The following is an 18978-nucleotide window of genomic DNA, read 5'->3' as shown; positions in this document are numbered from 1 at the left end:
GCTCAGCAAGGAGCACCTGACTTGCTGAAGATATATCTGGTTGTGGTTTGGGTGGGGCCATGAATTGAGGGAGGCGGGGTTTCAAGGAATCCTCTGGATGGAGCATCCTCTGTTATTCAGTTTGATGAAGTCACAGCTATGGCGGCGCTGGGTCCGTGCACTGGGAGGGGGGAGGGCTCAACAGGGAACAATGGATACTGCTGGCACTTCTATACAGAGCGAGTCTCCCCTCGGCCCTCACTCCGACAATATCTCCCTGTAAGTCCCTGGTGCCCACTGCGTGCAGCCAAATTGGCACTTGTGCTCAGAACGAGTAGGTCCATCACTGCGAAAATCTGCTCACAGACGCGGCCCCTTTAAGGGATTTCTGCCGCTGCCTCAGCCTCCATCTCATTCAGCCGCTCCTGACTGGGCAGCCCTGAGTCTTCACTCTGTCTTACCTTTTGCCATTGCAGGGTGATTTCTTGGATTTCTCCCTAGTTGTATGGCTTATTCATTTAGATCCTAGGTTATTTTTCTTTGCTGCTTGCTCCTTGTTTCCGTCACAACTTTGATTTGGTTGCCAGAGGGATGAACAGAGCCTCTATCATCTAAGCCATTTTTTCCCCCTCCAGACAGGACTTTTTTTTGAACTCTGATGGATGAGAAATTATATATGATTTGAAAGATTTGCATTCCCTTAATGCATCTGAGTTTTAGCTTCTTTAAGTTTTTGTTTTACCAAAAATAATTGCATTAACTCATTACTCTTCAATGATACTTTAGCTGGGCATAAAATTCTAGGTCGATAATCATTTTTCCTCTGCACTTTGGAGCTATTATACCATTATCTTCTGGCCTCTTTTGTTGCTGTTTAGATGTCTACTGAAGTTGTTTTTGGAGATAATTTGATTTTCCTCATTAGCCGAATGTGAGATTCACTTGTTCTGCAGATTCACTTATTTGTCTAGATATGGGTCAGTTTCCATAGTTATCTGTTTGGGATTCATTGAAATCCTTGAATTCTTGATATATGAGGATTCACATATTTTTAAATCATTTCCAGAAAAACCCAAGCCGTTTTGCCTTTTTACCATTTTTTCTTTGCTTTGCTTCTGGAACTTCTATTTTTATTTATTTATTTACTTATTAATTTATATTTTTATAACATAAGGATTTATATTTAATATAGTATTTCTCACCATGGGGCTGTTGCTCAGTTAATATAAAGGTTTTTTCAAAAAACATTAAATCTCTTCTCCATTTCAATGTCAATATGAAATATTTTTTTACATTAAATCTTTTCTCCACTTCAGTGTTAGATACATTGAATATATTTTTCTAAACTTTTTCCCCCCAAAGAAATAAAAGTTTTAATTTTGAGTGTCTGTATTTGATATCTAAGTACAATATTAACTTGGGAGATAACAAAACGAAAATCTAATAAAAATATGAAGAAAAACCTCCTGAGCAATACAGCTGAATAGTGGCAACTTCCTAGGATTCTGGGCAAGAGTTTCCTTTTTCCAATTTTATGTGCTTTGAGAATTCTGAGACTATGAAACATTACTTATCTAAATTTCAGCCATCCCACTTCTTTGACCCTCTTTCTAACTAGCAAATATAAATCATAGACTTCATTTTTCAGTGCATTACTTCTTGTGAAAAAACTTTTATTCCATTTACCATGTATGAATTTATTCCCATTTATAGAGAAACAACTAAGAATGTAAAATTACCTTATTTACCGTTTCTTTCAAACACCAAAGCTCAGTTTTTAACCTAAATAGCACAAATGTTTTCCAGGCAAAGTTTGATTCAGTAGGCCCTTCAGTCACATCTGTCCATTTCTTTTTCATGCACGTACCCCCCCAAAAGCACAAGTGCCTGTGTAATGCTGAGAATCACACCTAACAAGAGAGCAATTGCATCTCCAACTTTTACTGCTTCAACAACAGGCAGCACCAAAAACAGTGAAATGAGGATTAAGAACCACTGTGCTAAGACTGAGGTCATGATGTTGGAACTTTGAGGTGGCTAGATTTTGGGCACTGAAGGTTTCAAAGAAATGATAAATGTATAATTTTATCTGACTTAAAATATTCTCTTCCTGGAGTTCCGCATGCTGAGGCTAACAGGTTCCACATGACTATACCTTCCAAGAAACAATCATGGGAATGGCGAGCTGGAACTCCTTTTAGACAGATAAATCCTCCGTGTCTCTTAACCACTCATTGTCTCTATTTCTTGTTTCACCTTTGCCTTTTGGTCAATTTCTTCACATCTAGCTTTCATTTATTAATCTTATCATCAGCAGTCTAATATGCCTTTTACCTATTCATTTAATTTTTATCTTTAATTATTATATTTTTAATTTCTACAAGTTGTATATAGTTATTTTTTATTTCTGTTCTATTTCAACGCTTCCTTATAACTCCAATATTTTTAAATATCTTTATTTTATATATATTTTATATTTTCTTTCATATCGGAATTATACTTTCTCATGTTGTCGGGGTTTAATCTTTTCTATTGTCTTATTTGCTCATGGTATCTCACTCGTGGTAGCTTATTTCCTTATTTGTTTTGTAATTTTTTTATGGTGAGCTCATCTTTGTTACAGCTTGTTTTCCTGTGAGAATCCCTTGTTGCCTGGATTGTGGAACCATTCTTCCACAAAGTTTTACAAGGCATTCCAGAGTATTGCTGTGCAGGAATAGATTTTTATGTTAATTTCTTGGTTTGTGGGTTTCTGGATAAATTCTTGTGAGTTTCTAAGATTAATTCAAACCCCAGATCCACACAAGGTACAGACCTGAGGTTTGGATGTATCAGGAGAGATGTTCTATTTAAACCTAGATAAAAGGGAGAAGCTTTATTATCCCCTCTCTATGACTGGCAGATAGTCCTCTAGCAAAACTTTCATGGAGGGTGCTCCCTTTCCTAATTCTGTGGACCCTCAAAGCACATGGGTGTGAAAACCCCACATCGAAGCATCTGGGTTACTCTGGTGATATCTCTCCCCCTGCCCCCTGCCCTCCCCACTCCAAGGTTAGTTACAGCATCTGCTGTAGTAGCTACTCTATTTTCAGTTTCCTCTTTATTCTTATAAGTGCCTCCTTTCTTTCTTGAGAACTCAGCTCTGCATTTAAAATAATTGTTATTATATTTACCTAGCATTTCTAAGTATTTGTAGCAAGAGGTTTTTCTGATTTTCTTTCTATACCATCATGTTAGAACTGGAGATCTCTACTTAACTTCCTTGATTTCAATTTTTTTCATTTATTAAGTGGGAATGATGTCTTCTACCAAATGTTACCAGGATTAGGTAAAGATTTACGTAAACAATCTAGCCACATGATAAGTGCTTGATAAATGCTAACGATAATGATTATTACATTGATATCATATCTGTTTTTTCTCTCTATTGATACAGTCATATGCTGCTTAACGATGGGGAGACGTTCAGAGAAATGTATTGTTAGGTGATTTCGTCCTTGTGCAAACATCATAGAGTGCACTTTCATAAACCAGGGTGACTGTAGCCTAATACAGACCTAGAAACGTTGTAACCGTGATAACATCCTAGTGCAACATATTACTCACATTTGTGGAGATGCTGGTGTAAACAAATCTGCTGCACTGCCAGTCGTATAAAAGGATAACACATACAATCATGTACAGTACATAATATTTGATAAAGGAAATAAATAACTATGTTACTGGTTTTTGTATTTACTATATTAGACTTTTCATTGTCATTTTAAAGTATACTCTTTCTACTTATTAAAATAAATAAAAATTTGCAGTAAAATAGCATGCCATTTTATACCAGCAGTAGCCTCATACATCTCGTATGTACCTTGTCTCTTAATTGCCTCATTTTCTATTGTGTTTCATTTAATCTTTTGCTGTTTTGTACAGTAACATGCTGTACAGGCTCGCAGGAGCAATAGGTGATAGGAATTTTTCGGCCCCATTAAAATCTTATAGGACCACCATCTCATATGCAGTCCATTGTTGACTGAAACATCATTATATGGCACATGTCTATTTTTTTGTGTCACCAAGACGGAGGCCTTTGAAAATAGCTGATTTTCTCCCAATGCAAGTGTGATCTTTAACTGTGCCAAAGTTATCCTGAGAAGAAGGTGGGGAGAAAGCAATGAAACTAAAAGTTTGTGTTTTCATGTCATGCTAGTTACATTAATACATACAATGTCATACCATCCCTATAATAACCCCATGATGTAGGATGTTGTAACTGTCTGGATGGACTAGGTTACACTTTGGTAACAAACAGCTCCAAAATGTCAGGGGGTTAACCCCAACAAAAGTTTCTTTTTTGGTCAAGCTACATGGTCAGTGGAGGGCCCAACATTACAGAACTCCTTAGGGCTTCAGGTTGACAGAAGTGCCACCATCTTGTAGCTGTACTCTCTGAAACTGGTGGGAAATCGGAACATTGCACTTGGACGTTTCATTGCCTCAACCTCTTACAACTTATCAGCTAAATTAGTCACATGGCCCTGGTCAACTCTAGGTTTTTGAGTAAATGTAGAGAAGAAAATGGGATTTTGGGTGACTACATCTGTTTCTGCCACAGGCAGAATAGAAGGAAGTGAACTTTTCTCAAACATCTTCTAAGTATCCAGCACTGTGCTATGTACACATCCTCTGTCAATCCTTAGCAGCGCCTCAAGGTTGTTTTGCATTTAAAGAAACCAAAGCTCAGAGAAGTTAAAGAACTCATGCAAAATGCCATACCTAATTAGTGGTAGAGCCAAAATTTGGCTTTTACCTTCTGACTTCATATTATGTATTTCTACTTGGTCAGAGAAAGAGCCAGAGAGAGAAGGACAAGCAGAAATGCAGGTAGGTGAGAGTGGCCCAGAAGTCAGCTCTGGACATGTCACCAAGAGGTGATGCTATCTCTCAATGGAGCCCAGGAGTGGGGGTGCCTGATCAGCCTTCCAGCTCACCTGTGTGAGGTGTTCGCCCCACTGCTTCAGAGGTGTTCGCCCTGCCGTCCCAGACATATGTGTAGTTGGAGACATTTTCCATAGTGGGGCATGAATGCCATGTGATAGTGTGAGTTTAGGTTGTTTGTGTGATAGGTCATTGTGCTGTAGGGGCCACCAAGGCTCCCATGGGCCATACACTTTGGGAGGTAATGGACCTGAGAGGATGTGGTCCTCATCACTTCCTTCTCTGTGGTGCTCTGTAGCTTGTCCCAGCCTCTGTCTCTGACCTGCAGCTACCTTTGTTTATATGGCTGCTGGGCAAGATGCTGAGGTCTTCCTCTGATTCATTTGTGTTCCTAGTGTTTGGGATGGGGCCTGGCCCTGAAGAGGCCTCAGGAAAGGATCTTTGGTGGGACAGAACTGACTCTTCTGGCATCTGTAGGAGTAGGTTCCCACAAACCTGTTGGTGCTTAAGCTGGCCGCAGCATCCATGTGACTTTGAGATGTCTAGATCCTCTCCCCCAGCCTCCAGTTCTCATCCCAGATGGTGGTGCGGGTCTGAGATTCTCTGGAATTCCAGGATCTGTCTTCACCCGCCAGGCATGGCTGAACCTTGGGAAACGAATGATCAGTGACTGTCAGCTCCATGGAAGAACCAGCAGAATTCTTGGTGCCATGTCCCCTCCAGAGCCCAAAGCTCTCTGTGTCCTACCCCATGAGGACTCTTCAAACTGAGTCTTGGGGTTCACAGGTCAGGCTCAGCAAAGAACTTGAGGAGAGAAGGGGCTGGGGCTCTGAAACCCCCGAGCTGGGGTTCCCCCACAGGGGCAGGCCGGAGACAACTCCCACCAGCCGGCCTCTGCCTCTGCCACCAGCAGCTGTGGGGAACAGAACCGGGCTGCATTGATGGAATTCCTGTCTGCAAAGGCCACGCAGTTGTTTTAAATTAGCATACAAATCGACATTAGTGTAGTACATCTGTTGTTAATCCGCGGCCCGGTGGAAGGGGGATGCCAACACGTCGTTTATTAGGCACGTCGATCCCATAATGTCCTTTTTCACTGCCTTTGTCTTCTATCGAGTCCATAATGGGTTCCAGGATGTCTTTTATTTTGCTACAGACCACGTTTCCTCCTGCCTAACAGATCAGAACGTAATGGATTCCAGGATGTAATTTATGCTATTTTGGAATCAGACTGTACTATTAATTCTGAAGCCTTTGGGCAATCTCCAGGGAGGCCGGAGCCCTACGTTTGCCCTCGTGGTCATCAGACAGGCACCGGGAACCCAAGCACAGTCTCAGGCTGAAGGAGGAGGAAAGGAACCCGGTTGACAATTCCAAATTAAAGGAATTCCAGGCAGGCCTGGGAGAAGAGGCCAGAGGGTGCTGGGGGGTGGAGGTGGGGGAACTGACAAAGGAATCTGAGAGGATGTGGGGCTGGGGGGAGGAGCACAGGTGTTCTAACAACCTAGCATGAACAAACCTGGCGGGACTGGTCCTAGACACTGGATCATGGTTGTTGAGCTCCTGGAGAGAAGAACTGAGACTCTGGGTATTCAAACAGGACAAAACTTCAGGGAGGTGCCTCCTGGAGGAGGGCAAGGCCATGTGAGTAAGGACACTGCCCTTGGAGCCACCAGGCCTGGACCTGAGGCTCACAGCTGAGCCTGGGAGGGTCATGGCCCCTCGCTGAAGCTGGCATTCCCTGCCCAGAGCCATCACTAAGCTGAAAGAGAGAAATGAAGTGTTGTGGACATGTGCAAGTTCCAGAGAAGTCTGAAAATTGTGTTGCTGAGGGCAGAGCTGTGTCCAATACTGGCCTACCATGCCCCTAGCTGCAGTGGGTCCATTATACCTGTTTTTTGAGCAGGTGGTCAGGGTTGCTGCCAGCCCACAGGGTGCCTTCATATGAATTAGAGGAAAGCACCCAGGCCTCTGGGAACCCAGGTCCCTGGGAGTCCTCTCTGATCAGGCCATGAGGATAGGGGAGACACTAGAGTCTCTTCTGTGTCCTGTGCCTTGGGCCACAGACCTGGCACACACATCTTGGGCTCTGAGCCCATGGGTGCATTGTCTAGGCAGATCTCGGGGCCTCCTGCCTCCAGGGCAGTTGATACCGGGGAGGCTGAAGAGAAGGTGTGAACTTCTGGATGGCTTCCATTCTGCTTGTGTTCTATCAGGCTGTGACTACTTACTGCTGTCCTGCTTGGGCTCTCTCTGCCCCTGTGAGGCAGCCCCTTTCTCACCAGACAGCCTGTGCTGTAGCCTGAATCCCCTAAGGGCTCCTCAGCCATGTCTGCGCCCTCTGCCTCCTGCCAGGCCTTGGGAGCTAGGGGCTGACTTGGTCCTTGGGGTGTTCCCTCCATATTCCCTCAACAGTTTCCCTTGCGATGTGGTGTTCAGTGCTCTCTCCTCACCTCTGGAGGGAGGGGCTCAGGACCAGCTATTCTGTTGGGGGTGTGTTTTGAGGGCTCTGGGGAGGATAGAGTCGAGGCCTCCCTTCCCTCCCCTGAGATGGCATGCTCAAGTGCAGACCTGAGACCTTCAGTCACTTCAGCCACCACTCTGTCCCCAGGGCCTCTGGCCTGCTTGCCATACCTATGATTGGCCACCCTCCATGTGAGAGAAATCTACCCCATGAAGCTGGGTCCAGAGGGGTTCTGGGCAGAAAAGACCACTTTCTGGGGAAGGGGGAGATGAGAGCCCTTTACAACGCCGGTCTTTGGGACCACAAAATGAACTACGGTGTCACTATTGAGGCTATTGCAGTATCTTTTACACTGCAGACTTTTAAAAAATTGTGATAAAATATACATAAGATAAAATTTACCATTTTAGCCAGTTTTAAGTGCATAATGCAGTGGCATTAAGTACATCCACATTGCTGCTTGACCATTACTACCATCCATTTCCAGATCTTTTTCGTCATCCCAATTAAATTGCAGACTTTATGTGGGGGGGTGGGAATTTACTGTGTATCCCATTCAGCACAGAGTTATCTCCACCTTTCATAGGCTTTGAGTTTTTTACAACTCTGTAAAGTCGTACAAAACTAGGGATAATGTGAATGATTCTTGTCCATATTAATATGAATGAATGGAGTCCAGAGGAATGCTGTTCCTTATTGCCCTAGGATGGGCTGGTTTGCATTCATTTGTAAGTTCATTGCAGCATTCCTTATTTGTTACATGTTCTCATGGTTCTATGAGTTTTCTTTTGAATTGTTTGTAGCATCTTACTGGTTTGTTCTCTCTTTAATTAATGCATTAAATAAAATCTTTGATGCATGTTCATTTGACACTTGTACGAGAGCCATGGTTTTTCCTTTGGTCAGAATTGGTCTTTCAACATAAACATTTTGGTCCTGTGGAGTTGAGGGAGCTGTGGTTTAACCCCTGAAAGTCCTCAGGAAAAGTCACATTCCCACATGGGGTCAGAATATATGGACATGGCTGGGCTGGAGATGCCCTGCTCATCCCTCACAGATTCACCCTCATTCTTCACAGGGACCTGTGGGTGTTTATATCTGGCGGATGAGAAAGTCATATGGAGGCCCCAGGGAGCCTGGGTCTGAGCGGGGGCTTAGGTCTGGGCTCTTACCCAGCTGTAGGAAGGGCAAGACCCTGGGGTCTTTTCAGCTGTTATAACCCAACTGGGCAAAGAGGTGTCATATATATTTTATCCTCTGTTACCCTGGGAGCAAATGACATGGTCAGTCAGCCAGAGCCAGAAGGGGCCCTGAGACCATCTTGCCAACTTGCTCATGTTACTGCTGAGCTCCTGAGTCCAGGTTTGGACCAGCAGGCACTTTCTGTGTGCCACAGTTCACACTGAGCTCATCATGTCGGTCCACTATGGTCGGCCCTTGGACATCCCTGTGAGGTGTGGGTGTGGGTGAGGACACTGCCTCCCACTCGGAGATGAACCTACTGAGTCTCAGGAAGGTCAAATGACTAGCCTAATGTCACACTGCAGCCAGGTGGGCAGCATCGAAGGGTCCCTGACCTCCCACTGATGGCGGGGGCCGGGGTGGGGGCGTGGGCAGTGGCCAAGAGGCAGAGGGAACCAAGTGGTCCCCAGTGGAACAAACAACATTGTGGGCACCTGGAACTGCTCAGACAATGAGCTTTTGTTTGGTTCAGAAGAGAGTTGTTAAAGAAAAAAATCAAAACAGTAAAAGCATTTGCAGGGGAAATGTAAATACCGCCTGCTGGGTGGCTGTTCATTTGGTTGGAAAAATGCATCTGTCACTGGGGGGAATTGCAGGCTCAGTTTCTTTCTCCGCAGCTGTCTCTGAGCAGGCAGGTCACCTTGGGCCCAAGGCTGCACGGGGCCCCTTCCTGGGGTCTGTGGATGGCAGAGCTCCCCTTGCAACTGGCTCCCAGCAATCATAGCATCCCCACATCTCTCTGTCCATCTGTCCTTCTGCCAGCTCCCCAGAGCCATTCTGGAAACAGTGCACTTTTATGAGAGGCCTCTTGGTAAAGCAGAGAGACAGAGATTCAGAGTCTCTAGGTACATAGACTTAAGGCCCCTGAGCCTCATTTTCCTCACCTGTAAAATTGGGACGGTCATGCTCTTACCTGCAGGGTACAGTCAGCTCTTCACTGAAACAGCCTGCTACTCGCTCACTAATTGTGTACAGAGCTAATTGTGTACAGAGGGTATGTTCAGTGATGTCAGGTTGGCAGCTTGAAATTGGTGGGAGTATTTATGCAAGCACTACAAATGAAGGACTATCCCTACCAAGAGCCGGTTGTTAACCATTTGCCAGCACACCACTGGTGGTTGTGTGACTGTGTAGCAGGTGTTCGGTGCGCAGCACTTGGCAGGCTTGTCCTCTCTGGGGTGTGAGGACTGCGTTGTCAGCGCAGACACTGAATTTAAGAGGGTGAGAGTTGAACTCTTGTGGAAGTGACATTTCCTACTCTTTCCTCTTACCCAGACAATGGGATCCTCTGGGAAAAAGGCTTTTTTTTAAAGGGGGAAAAAAAAAAAACAGTAGATAGAAGTAAATTGACCCTTGAACAACATGGGTTTGAACTGTGCTGATCCACTTATAGTCATGTGCCAAATAATGACGTTTTGATCAATGGCAGACCTCATATATGATGGTGGTCCCATAACATTATAAAGGAGCTGACTAATTCCTATTGCCTAGTGACATCGTAGCCTTTATAAGATGATAATGCAATGTATTACTCATGTGTCTGTGGAGAGGCTAGTGTAAACAAACCAACTACACTGCCAGTTGTGTAAAAGAATAGCACATACAATCATGTACAGTACATAATACTTGAAAACGATAATAAATGACTGTAACTGGTTTGTGTACTTATGCTATACTTTTATCATTATTTTAGTGTGTGCTCTTTCTATTTATAAAAAACAAGTTTTTTAAGATAATTTTTTATTTTTCAATTACAGTTGACATACAATATTATATTAGTTTCAGATGTACAACATAGTGATTAGACATTTATACAACTTACAAAGTGATCACCCCAGTAAGTTGTTCTAGTTGAGTTGTTCTAGGGTCAACTGCTGTGGTAAAAAAATAATATGGATAATGATGATTCGTCACTAATTCTTGGGAAGCCTCCAGGTACCAGGCATGGTTAGCAAACTACAGCCTTGTTGCATTTAATCCTCCAATAAGGTGGGCGTCAACATCTCCCTTTCATGGAGGAGAAAATAAGACTCCAGGAGGAGTGGTCACTTTTCACGGGGACATCCATGCGGTAAATACCAGAGCTGGGGTTGAGCAGGATGTGTCTGAGCCCAAAGCACATCCTTTCCCGTCCTCACTACACTAGAGAATGAGAAGCTGGGACAGACCGGGCTGCCCCTCACCTTCACTCTGGCCACCCCTAGAGCAGCCTGCCTCCCTTCCTCAGCCCTCTATACCCCATCCCACCCCACTCCACCCCACCAAACTTGCCACTCTTCTTCATGCCTTCAACCAAGCTTAGGGAGAAATGCTCCCACTTCATACCCTCCATGTTTGCCTAATAGGCTCTGCTTGTCTGCAAAGGCTCAGCTCAGAAGTTACCTTCTGTGAATTCTCCCGGACCTCCCAGGAGTCCTACAGTGGTGGCTTTGCTGCATCAGCCAAAGTCCTCACCACATGGTGTGAAAACTACTGTGCACCCTGGCCAGCAGTTCTTCCCTTGTAGTGCCACAAACCCCTTTGGCTGTTTGCAGAAGCCTGCAGATTCTTTCTCAGAATAATGTTTTAATATGCATGAAATAAAATGTCGGGATTACAAATTACCGCAAAATATAATCATTAAAATTAAAAACAAATTTTATACAGAATAATGCATGTACTTCTTTACTAACACACAAATAGCAAGATGCAACAGTGGGCTTAATGACTCCCAGACTTTCAAGGTAGTAATGAGTGTAGACGATATTTTGAGATAGCTGCAACAGTTGTAATGTGAACTCCATGCATTTTGTAGGGAACAAAGCTACAGCTACTTCTACTTCTGCATTGTTGTCGATATCGTCCTTGGTACGTTCAAAATGGAAAGAAATGTAAAAATGTTAGTTAGAGGTTGGTGAAAATATAGACATCTTTCTATGTCCCATCACAGTTCACAAGCTCCTGATTCCTATCCTTGGGCCCTGGCTAATAACCTCTGCTCCAGAGTTAGAGTTCTTTGTGGGCCATGGTTGGGTTTTGTCCACATTTCCAGTACTTCAACTCATGTCTGGTTTGGACCATGTAGACAAGTGAATATAGTAAGCAGACAGTTTGTTGAGTGAATGAGTGAGTGAGTGAATTAAGTAGGAAGGTGTGGTGGGGATTAGGCTTCACTCCTCCTCCGGCTCCAGTCCTCTAGCTGCTCTGGTTTAATAGTGAATGTGACTTGGCTTGGCCCAGCACTTTGATAGGGAGCACACGCTGCCCGGAGCACTGCAGGTTGAGACCCCCTCTCTGTATCAGTGCTTGTCACGCACTGCCCAAACTGGCTGTGATTCATCTCATCTCTTGGGGAGAGGGGCTGTGCTCGTCACGCCCAGACTTCCCCACTGCTTCCAAACCTTCTTTCTGGCAAATGCAGCCTGAAGGAGCTGCTGTGGTTTTAGAAATTAATTGCCCCGATACTATTCTGGCCCGGAGAAAAAAAAAGATATCGAGTATTGTCTTCAAAAGGCATTACACTATCTGCTGAGAATGTCAGGCTATCAGGGAGCCGCCCATGAAGAGGAGCCATTAGCCCAGCTGTCACCGGCACGCAGTGCTGTAACATTATCTACCTAACACAGCCCAATGTCAGTCAGAACCAGCACTGAAGGCTCTGGTAGTCAGGGCTATGTAAAGCACGTGGCCTCAATCTCCCTTTCTTCCCAAGAGAAGCTGTCTAGTTCCCCAAGTTTCCAGGGGACCTCCGACAGTGGGATTTGGTGCAAGGGGAAGACAGGCACTATAGGCAGCCTGGGGTGCTGTGCCATCAAATTCAGACACTCTGGGCCCTTCAAAGGCCTTCCACCCCACTAGAAAATGGATATTCGGTATGACCTGGCTTCTGACAGCTCCACATCTCCTGGCAAACTTGACATTACACTTCCCAAGACCATTTGCCACCACTGGAATAGTGCACTCCTGTTGGGCAGAGTCTCAAACCAGCCGAACCCTAGACCAGTGGCTGACAGCAAGCCATACCCAGCAGGAGCCATCAGGCCTCAGGAACCAGGAGTGGCTTGGGTCACTGGCCCCCAACATGAGCAGAGAGCAACATGCACCTGCCAAGTGTCAGAGGTCCCACGGCTTCATCAGAGCAAGACCTAGAAAAAGGGCATCCTTGGTGCTTCTATCCCCATGGGGTGGACATTTATGGGTCACGGCATGCAAGTGGGAAAACTTGCATTATTCTAAGCCTTCATTTCTTCCTTCCTCTGGGTCTCATTTGTTACTGAACTGGGTCTGCAACATTTGAGAATCAAAGTAAAGGCTTGGCCAATGTGGTTGCTAGCAGGAGAGACAGGTGCTTAGGGTGGAGGGCAGGAACTTGTGGCTGGACACGGTGATGCCACCTACCTAGGCTGACTTGAACTCGGTCCTGTTGGCAATGGGGAGCCATTCAAGGTTAGTGAGTAGAGCTCAGATTCTCATTTCAGAAAGACTCTGCTAGTGTTTCAAGAGGAAGATTCCAGATGGGGGAGACAGGGTGGGCAGTGCAGGGACAATGGGGTCACTGCTCTGCTGTTTCCCACTCAGTGCATCTGAGAAGAGCCATGTACTGGTGGGAAGGAAGACCTGGGGCTTCTGGTTCAGGAATTTCCCTATACGAAGGCTTTTAGTTTGCCTCATAAGAAAACTAAACCCAGGACTGCCTTCTGCGCTGGGTTCTTTGGTATTTCCCCAGGCATCCTGCCCCGGGGGCCATTAGAGTCGCATCAGAGTGATTGAGAGAGGAGATCCAGGTGTGGACACAGTGGCTTGGGGTTGTGGTGTGAGCACTGGGCATGGGGTTGGGAGCCCTGGGTTCTCCTTACCTCTGATTACCCTGCTAAACCTTGCATCTCATTCATCCAAGCTCTGTTTCCTTATCTGGAACACACGTGGCATACTTGTGATGCTGCATGCCCTTGAGTTACTTCATGATGCTGGTTTGAGTTCAGAGAGGGCTCTTGGAAACACATATGCAGTAGTGTGTTTTCCTTGATGTGTCTGTCGGTCACTGGTTTTGGTGAAATCTGAGTGGACGTGTTCCTAACACAAAGGCTGTTGTCTTTTAGAGACAAAGGCTAAAAATGGATTTTGAGGGTTTGAAAACTGGAGGTAGGCAGAGAGGCCAGTGCTGGCTCCCTATGTGTGGCACCCCCGAGAATCTGGTCTCCATTGAGCGCTTGCAGGCACGGGTGTAAGCCGATCCCCGCACAGCAACGGCACATTAATGAAAGTTTTGACAGAGAGATTTCATTTTGGAACTCACATTCCCTGAAGGGTTTGTAATAATTGCGCTTGAAATGGAGCCATTCGGCCTCAATGCTTTCCAGATTGGGGGAGCAGAGGTATGCTCCTTCCCAGGAAGGTCGGGCTGCAGAGGGGGGCCCCAGGGGAGAGGGCCTCTGTGGGAGGTGCTGTGCCGTGGGAGCCCCGAGCTCACAGGGCCACTGGCTGACACTTATGCCCGTAGCTGTGATCTCTGTGTCCTCCCAGCCATCCCGGGAGGGGGGCATTAGGACTCTCAGTTTTGAGTTGAGCAGTGGTGGTGATGGGACTTGCTGGGGTCTGAGACACAGACAAAGTGGGGGGAAATTTGGCTACTGACTCTTCCCCAGGCCCCTTCTTCCTTGTCTCAGAATATTTGCCTTCTATAGCCAAACACTTCTATGATCTGTTCTCAGATGTGTGGAGCCTTTCTTCAACTTGACTTCTGCCCCAAATGGGGCAATTTAGAGTCTGTGCACTTACTGTTTCCTTCGGCTGGGACACTCTCCCATCGTGTACACCCCAGACTCAACCTGTTTCTTTACTCTGCTTTCTTTCTTTCTGTGGCACTCATCACTCCCTGCATTCCAGTACTACATAATTGACAATATCATCTTCTTCACTGGAATGTAGATCCCTCTAGGACTTCGTCTACTGTGTTTCCTGCTGTATCTTGTTGCTCCAAAAATACTTGGGGAATGAATGAATGAGTGGGTGAGTGAGTGAGTGAGTGAATGAGTGAATGAATGAATATAACAGGACCAAGTATCCTGGAAGGTAACCTTCTGCCATATATGGCTAAGGGGCTAGTGGAGCGGGGAGTGGAGAGGCCAGCAAGGTGGCCTCACCCAGATTCAAGGAAGCTTGTTTCACGTGTCGGTTTGGACCAGTTTTGTGTGAAGTTTGTTCTTTGCTGGAGCTGACACGTGGGCTTTATGTATCTCTATCATCCTGGCCCCAAAGTTGCAGGGACTGAGGCTGGGCTCCATAGTTCTCCATGTGCCTGTATGTGCTCCCCTTGGCCTGGAAGAAGGCAAGGCCAGATAATCACCCCTTTAGTAGATGGGAAAGTTGAGGTTCAGAGATTTGCCCTTGGGTGACAGCAGAAATCATTGAGTCTGCCCTCCATTAAAGCCCCTGACATTACCCCAGGAATGAAGGAAGGGTACCCACTGAGGCAGCTCTGGGGAATGAGGAAGCCAGGGATTCAGGCAGACCTGGGTGCAAGTCCCCGTGACGACAGTTCTCAGTGGGCAACTCACTTTACCATCCATTTGTAAAATGGAGATAATTATGCTTTTCTCACAGAGTTGTTGGAAGGATAAAGTGACATCATATTTATGAAATAGCTATATAAGCTAATGAGCCCTACTCCCAATGGGATTTTGATGAGGGTCATTGGCACAACGTGATTGTCATGGTAAGGAGGTGACCTTGGCTCCCACCAGCAAGGAGGATTCTGCAGTTAGCCAGACTCCTGTAGGAGGGAGGTCCCTCTCTGCTCTTCTGGGGATGGCTGGATTCATCTGCTTGCCTTCAGCTGTAAGAGACAGGATAACACACGCCATAGAGTCCCACAACCAGACTGCACAGGAGTGTCTTGGAGCTGGCCTCAGGATGGATGGGAACCAGGGAGTTGCCCCTCCTCCCAGATCTCTTTCTCTGTCTCTTGTCTTTGGGTCTTTCCCTGGAGTATGTCCCCTTCATTTCATTAGAGGAGTCTCTCCCCCATAGGGCATGAGCACGAGTGATGCAAATTCATACCCGTATTGCTTGAGGCCTGAGAACAAAGGTGGTTCTTCATGATGCTGGAGAAGGAAAAACTCCCAGGGAAGGATTCTGATTGGTCCAGCCAGGTCACATGCCTACATGGCCTCTCTGCTGAACCATGTAGTATTAAAAAAGATGGCAGCTCACAATTCCAGAGTCGGGGGGGATGAAGGACTGTCCCTGAAATAAAGGAGACTGCTACCTGAAGATGAGAAAAGGGGCTGGAAAGCCCCAGGGGCAGATGCCAGCTGGTATGTGGAAAGTGGGACTTGTGAATGTGTCTCCTATGTTCTCTTTAAACTTTATTTAAGGCAGGGAGTTCTACACCCATTCTCGAACAGAAATTGGTTTTCTCACGACTTTTCTGGTCCCTTAGTAGGCAATAGAACATTTGACAGTCAGTGTAAGCCACACAGTCAGTCTTAATTCATTAACCAGAAATGTCTGTTTCCATGTCATAATCAAAACTCCAAACCTGATTTAAGATAAAACTGGCCTTCTTCCTCAGTTGGGGCTGCCATGGGCTGGCAGCTCTGAGTGAGGTGGGCATCCTCAACTTCTCCGTCTTGTTGCCACTCCAGCACCCCGTCCCACTCCCCCCACTGCCTCCGTCTCTCCAGGTTGGAGCAAAGGTATGGGGCCAAGGCCAAAAAGTAAGAGAGTCGCTACTCGTCTGACACTCATGAATAGCTTCTCCTCTAGAGCTGCCATGCTTACGACTGCCTTTTTCTCTGAGAGGATACCTCCTCACCCCAGTTACCTGGGAAAATGCATTTTTTTTCCTGGCAGCTTATGCCTTTTTCAATGTCTAGGAATTCCAAGGCCACCTCCAACTTCTGCTGAATCCTGTTCATCAAAATTGGGAGGAGCTGAGACGATGCCCTGGACAGCTCACCGTGTGCATGGCCCATATCTGGTCCAGGGGAGCAGACACAGAGTCTCTGCTCAGAGAAGCTGAGAGTGCAGGCTGATCCTGCAATTCTTGTTGGTTTTGACATCAAAGCAGCCATCCAGCCAACCCTCTCACCATCTAGATTTCCAGGGCAAAAGTCACCTCAGTATCCTATAGTTGCAGAGAACTCCTGTTAAGCTCTATGAGTGACCCAACCAGCCGTCCCATTGAAACCTGCTCACCGGACTTGAGGTGAGAGGCAGGCACCTCTGAGTTGTATAGCACACCCCATCCTCTCCAAATGATGCTTCGAAAATCCTCTCCACCCTTTTATATTTGCATGGGGGCGAGTTGTCTAACAGGCTCTTGGCTGCCTGCTTTGACCTTTCTGCATGATGGTTTGTTTTTAAATTTACTTTGGTATTTGACAGCTTGGTGCTTCCATGGAAACTTCCAGTTGAACACCTGATTCATAATGGAAACAATACCACAATTAGCAAACTCTTTCTCCCCGCCAGGCACTGTGCAAAGCAGTCTGCAAGTGTTTGCTCATGGCGTCCTTCCAGTGCCATGAATCAGACGTTATCATTATATTATATTATTTTTTCATATTAATGTAAGGTGTAATTATATAGTATATAATATAATAATAAATAACGTCACATAATATTATTACTATTGTCATCCCCATTTACTGATGACAAAACTGAGGCTCAGATTAATTTGCTTAAGGCTGCTGAACTAGGAAGTGGCCAGTTGCAGCTAGGCCCTTGTTTACCACCAAGATTTTCTGCCTTTATCCTAGTTGGAGGGTAAGAACAAGATGTGCCTCTTTCCAAAGTTCATTTTTCAGGAAGCCCTCCTGCCTGTGGGGGCAAGGCAACCTCCAGGCCCTAGCACAGCCTGGACTACTGATCTGCATGTTGCTAGAAGGAGTGGAGTTATTTTTATAAACCACTCCCTTCCCTCCTGCATCCCCTCAGATCTTGGGGCTCCATTGGGAGTTGGCATGTTTGGGGAGGGCTGTGTAAAAATGCCCAGGGGCAGGGAGTCTCCCTTTCCAATGGCTGACATGCCCAAAGCTAAGGTACTGTGAATGAGCCCAGGAATCACATAGAAGGGTGGCCCAGGAGTCATGGACTCGGGCCTAGTGGGCTGGCAGCATCTCTTCCAGGTCATGATGAGGCCCGAGAGCATGTTGCACCTGGCCTTATGCAGAGACCTCTGATCTGGGGAGAAAGGGGGTTCTTTTGACAGCAAAACTCATGATCGCGGACTTCCAGGGTATTCCTTTGGGGTGTTAGTCTTTGGTCCCTTTCTAAGTTGCAATTGTCTCTAATATTGCTCGTATAAGCTGACCACCTCCACACATTGATCTGGGAGCATCACTACAGGATGGAACCCGGTCTCTGGGGCAGGGCTATCAACTTCATTAGAACCAGATTCTTGTTGCAGGACTCAGGAGTTAGGCCTCGTATCCGGAGGTGTTTTATTTTTATTCTTATTAAAAAGAAAATTGCCCTGATTATCTAAATGAGGCTGTTAAGTATCACTTAGGAATCTGCCAACTGAAATAAGTCTGTGGGATTAGGGAGGAAATGAGAAGGTGGCCATGGAGCTGTTGGCAGGGAGACCTGCACACATCCCCACCCCCAGCCTACTCCAGCTCCCACTTCCGCCTTGTTGGGTCTGCAGCGGCTCCCTCCCTCCGGGGTGGTGGCCGGACAGGCTAGGAGGGGATGTGAACTCAGAGGTGACACCCCTTGGAGATGGCCCATCTTTTCAAGTCTGAAATTTCTACCGTTCTTCCAGATTTACGAGGCATCTCTTCCCGATGCGTCCCTGGTCTATCTAGAAGGAAGCCAGGTTTGCTAGGAGCCACCCCTCTTTTTTGGCCCTCGTGTCTCTGCCTGTTGTTTTGGCCCCAGGCCTGGATCCCCTGCTCAGCCATATGCTCCAATGGGCATGATGGTCATTGGGTTCATCCCCACAGTGCCCAGCACAGGGCTTTGTCCACAGTGGTGCTCAGACTCTTGGTGTCATATGTTCATGGAGTGTGTGTGTGTGTGTGTGTGTGTGTGTGTGTGTGTGTGTGTGCGCGCATGGGCCAGGTGTGTATATGTGCCTTGTGTGCAAGCACTGGCTGTGTACATAGTGTGAGTGTAGATGAACATAGGATATGTGTTCATGGGCTGTGTATACACGATGGGCCATAGATGTATGTGGGCTGTGTGTGTGCATAGTGTGTGTCTGTGCATAGTGTACATGATTCTGCAATCTTTGAACTAAGATTAGTTCAAAGCAGTTGTCTAGAAAAACACACACAGGTTGGATATATTACCTCTACCAAAGCCTTAGAGGTCATTGGCCCGATTCCCTTTTTGTTCAAATAGAGGAACTGAGGTTCAGAGAGAGGATTGGGCATCCC

At 46.1% G+C, this 18978-nt stretch overlaps 1 protein-coding gene and 1 pseudogene across 1 annotated transcript in view; one reads left to right on the top strand and one right to left on the bottom strand.

The window, feature by feature from the left end:
* The window catches only part of COL26A1 (collagen type XXVI alpha 1 chain), a 186979-nt gene that overhangs the window by 112447 nt on the left and 55554 nt on the right, over positions 1 to 18978 (top strand). The window lies entirely within an intron of this gene.
* On the bottom strand, positions 1814 to 1995 carry LOC111746534 (annotated as a pseudogene).

This window comes from Pteropus vampyrus, unplaced genomic scaffold (assembly GCF_000151845.1).
Source record: "Pteropus vampyrus isolate Shadow unplaced genomic scaffold, Pvam_2.0 Scaffold193, whole genome shotgun sequence".
Lineage (NCBI taxonomy): Eukaryota > Metazoa > Chordata > Mammalia > Chiroptera > Pteropodidae > Pteropus > Pteropus vampyrus.
The sequence above is the reverse complement of the archived record's forward strand: the minus strand, read 5'-3'. Positions and strand labels throughout refer to the sequence as shown.